Raw genomic sequence first — 4,848 nt, 5'->3', positions numbered from 1 at the left:
ATAGAGGCGGGGCCGCCTGGGTAGAGCGGCTTCAGGTGGTGCGTCAGCGGCCCCTGCCGGCGGGAGGCGGCACTGCGGGCAGTGCAGGGGCAGAAGGGCTGGCAGGCGTCATTGTGCTGCAGCAGCTGGGACAGGAGCAGTGCAATCATCTGCATTGCAATATTGTGCACCCCCTGCAGAGGGGGCGGCCTTGGAGCACGTCTGGAAATGTTGGGATCGAGCCAATGGGTGTTTGCAAGGGACTGGATCGCAGGACACAGATGGCACTGAGCAGGGGGTGCAGGGGGTGCACTGCCCTGCTGCATCTGCACCCCCCTTTCAGTCCTGCTGCATGCACAGTTCATAACCAAGTAGTGACCATGGGCAAACTGGAGAGAGCCCAGCACACAGCAGCAAAAATGATGGGGAGGCGCTGGCTGACATGACTTTTTAACGATCATGGCTTGCAACTCATCCAGCTAGTTTTTCTTCTGCCTTCCTGCTGTCTGGTAGCTGCTCTTTCGCAGCCTGGCACACTGTTTTTAACTCATTCCAATGACATTATATTTGTGTTTGCTTCCATCTTAAGCTCAAGAATCCAGCCCCAAACCCCTGGAATATTAGTAGAGCTTCTAGTTGCCTTTTACCTGGAGAAAAATACGTGTTGGGCACACCTGCATGTTCATTAATGTGCTTTTTGCTACCGCACATTAAGTTGAGTACCTCTGGGCACCTGCACGCAAGCTGCTCCGGCGCTCTGGAATTCCAGCCTGTCGAAGCCAACTCGATTAATCGAGTGGGATGGAGCATGGTCATTGCTCATGCAAGTCCCTGATGGAGGAACCCGCCTGAAGAGATAGGACTGACCGTCCTCGGCCTCATTGAACGTGCTTAATTCAAGCACCCCTGCCACCATGTTAAAGCTTTGGGATGCTGATACGGGAGACACAGTGGCGCTTTCATTAGAGCAGCACTTGGAGCCACTCTAATTAAAGCGCCTCCCTCACAACCCCCGGAGCATGTGTAAAAGTGCCCTCTAATATGCGGTACTACATAAAGGCATATTCGGCTGCCCTAATGCACAGTAAGTAGCAAAAGCAAACACCTTTTTAGTGATGCTTAATGTGGCGTAGACTCATTTTACTGCGCATATTAGCACTGGTTTTGACATGATGCCTTAAAGCGCAGTAGAATGAGTCTGCTGTGCGTTAAAGCGCACGGGTAGACACGCCCGTTGTGTTATATGTGATGGTGTGCCTCACCGGCTGTACCCCATTTTTCAAAATCCTGGTTCCACCTGTGTCACTGAGTGTAGGACTTCCCTTCATTTGGCATTTTCAAAGAGGGAAAATAACACAACAAAAATCAGATCAAGCTGCTGAAATGCACTGGGCTGTAATTTTGGGATAAAGTACAACAAAGTATGGATTGTGAGGGTTACTGACTTCCTCTGTAGCAGGGTGCAGCCCTTTTTGGATCTCTCCGGTGGATTTTAACAACCCTTGCAGCAACAGGATGGTGGCTGCCATGGTCCCCCTGCTTTACCTAGGGCAGATCAGGGTATTACATCTCGTGGTCATGTCAAGGTTGACTCTGTAGTTTTGCTGTTAAGCTAGATGGTGGATTTGCATGGGATGATTTAGATAGGGATGATCCTACCTCAAGCAGGGGCTTGGACTAGATGTGACCTCCGGAGGTCCCTTCCAGCCCCACTTCTCTATGATTTCTATGAAAGTACAAGTTCCTAGAAATGAATGTTTGGTAGATGTCCACAAAAAGCAAATTCCCTCAATAAATGCAAATGTACGAATTGGTGGGAAACTGCAAGGGAAAAAGCAGAAATGATAAGGATTGCAGTATTTATATGAAGACTAGCACATTGCCCATCAAGAATGCCGGGGGTCCACCTGGCCCACATCCACCGGCCTCCCTGCTGGCTGTTGTGGGGGGCGTCTGGGCACCACCACTGTGATACCCCCCCTTCGCCCTCAGGCAGGGAGACGGGGGGGAAGCCCCGCTGCTTGGGCAGCTGCGGCATGTTCCCTGCTGCCAAACTTCCCTGACAGTGGTGCAAACTTGGGCTTGCACAGCCCGGGCCGCCCTCCCGACAATCACCGCCCGCCCTGCCGGGCACATGGGCAGTTGGCCAGAAGCGTTACGGACAGACAGACACACAGACAGACAAAACCTTTTATTATAAGTGGAAGTGGAAGTGGAGGATTATGGCTTTGTCTAGAATAAAACCTGAAAAAGGAAGGGGAAAGGAAAAGGAAGGAATTGAGTAGTGGTACAGAGGGGTTATATGGGGTCTGTGCTTGTAAACATTTAAGCCTGTGTGTAGTTACACTCTCTCTCCCCCACTGAAAATGTACTTTGGTACTAGGCTGTCTTAGGTACTAGACCATCGCTATCCCATCTACTGGGTTTGTCTATAAGGGGGTTTCTTGAGATGAACAGATGCTGTACCACTGATAGAGCTGGGAGAATAAATTGAATTGCCTAACCTTGACAAACCCGGCTTTTCCTTCATGGTGGGAATAGAGGCTAATTTCAATTTTCCACTCTGACTGCAAGAGCTTGTGGTTATTTGAAAGGAAGAGCCTGTTTTTGTTTGGTGTTTTTTTTTAAATATGAGTGAGAATTACTCAAAAATCCTAATCTTTAAAATAGGTGCATGGAAAGTAGCAGATTATTATTTTATATTACAGTTGCACCCAGAAACCTTAGTCATTCCTGGGCTCTGCACAAGCACAGGAAAAGGTGTTCTCCCAAGTCTAAAAAGAGACAGTTTTGCAAACACTTCCATGTTTAAGCACTTTTACCTTTAAGCGCTAGTCTGGTCCCACTGAACTCAAACATGTCCTGTTACGTCTCGGGCCTGCCCACACACCTGCTTCACTCACTATTGCCAATTTTGGGATTTTTAAAAAAAAAAAATCACGATTCTTCCTGTATTTGTTGTTTTTCTTTAATCTTGAGCTCTTGGAGACAAGCGATCGTACCAGAAGCTCAGTGCTCATTACCAATAAGACATTTCTAGTTCTTAAGTGTTTGGTTTTCTTTTTCCTAAAAAAAAAAGAAGCTTGAAAACAATGATCAATGGCAAAAAGGCAACCTGAAGCGTAGACAGCTTTTTAAACCTTATATTTTTAGCCAATCCTATGATTTTGGGCGGCCTGAATCATGACTTTTGAATGCATGGAGTTGCCACTATGGCTAACTTCCTATGTGTGGGTAGCTCAGTGGGGCACCATTTAACCAGGGGTGCAGGGCTGGAAAGAGGACAAGTCCCATCTGAAGGAGGGAAGGCAGAAGCAATCAAATATATGCTTTTATATGTGTTCGCCATTTTCTTTCAGATTACTACAAATAGTGAAAGTAAGGGCCAGCTAACTTCGTGGACCCTGAGAGCTGTCAGTCATTGATTTCCTCCAGGCCTCGTGACAAAGTGGGTTTTAAAGAATTTGAAAGAGGGCAAAGGCTTTACAGAGTAGTTCAGGTCTGGTGTGCAATGCACAAGTCATTAACTTGGGGCTAATTTCTTGGAGCTCAGATCCGATGATCCATCACGACTGCATGGTGTGAGGGGAGCACCGTGCTCCTGCTTGACAGGCCAGTCCTGCATCAGCAGCCAGTGCTGGCTGGTTTATCCCAGTGACTTCACTGGCTGAACAGCGGCCAAAATTGAGCCCAAAGAATCAGACTAAATTTGCACACTGGCAAAAAAAAAAGCCAGACTAGCCCAGAATGACAGCCAAGTCTGCGCCAATGCCAGGAAATAAAGATTTCCTGACTTCCAAGCTTTTCCCTTGAGAAAAATGTCCTGACTTCCAAGCTTTTCCTGCTATTATATGTTTCAGATTAAATACATATTTCGGATTTAAAAAAGCAACCTCCTATCTACCTTTTCCCATGATTAAAATGAAGCACCACTGATACGTATTTCGGATTAAATATGTATTTCGGATTAAAAAAAGGAATCCCAAATCCACCTTTTTCTGTGATTAAAGTGAAGCACCGCTAATATGTATTTCGGATTAAAAAAGGAACCCCACATCCACCTTTTTCCATGATTAAAATGAAACACAACTATATATATATATATATATATATATTGATATATCTATAGATATCGATATGTATAGATATATATATATTGATATCGATATATCGATATATATCTATACATATAGATATTGATATAGTTATAGATAGATAGATAGATATATCTATATCTAGATATTTATAGATATTAGTGGAGTTTCATTTTAATCACGGGAAAAGGTGGATTTGGGGTTCCTTTTTTAAATTTGAAAATTGGGGATTTTTTTTTTAATCCAAGAAAGATTGCCGGTCAGGAGAGAGTGCTGACAGGAAACCCTAAAAGTCCATTAAAACACCCCAAGAATAACTTGGGTTTTGCATATTGCCAATTAGCTACCTCAAAAATGATCCCACATTTTGAGCACTTTTATTAGTATTATTATTTATTTTATTTATTTGTTTGTTTATTATTATATTATTTATTTATCCCACATTTTGAGCACTATTATTATTAATAATAATGTTATTTCTTTATCATTTATCATTATATTATATTAATACATTACATTATATTATATTACATTACATTATATTACGTTATATTATATTACATTACATTATATTAATACATTACATTATATTATATTATATGCATTGCATTACATTACATTAATACATTACATTATATTACGTTATATTATATTACATTACATTATATTCATTACATTACATTACATTACATTATATTACATTATATTCATTACATTACATTAATACATTACATTATATTACATTATATTATATTAATACATTACATTATATTAT

Source organism: Alligator mississippiensis, chromosome 4, assembly GCF_030867095.1.
Source record: "Alligator mississippiensis isolate rAllMis1 chromosome 4, rAllMis1, whole genome shotgun sequence".
NCBI lineage: Eukaryota > Metazoa > Chordata > Crocodylia > Alligatoridae > Alligator > Alligator mississippiensis.
This window is presented reverse-complemented; position numbering follows the sequence as displayed.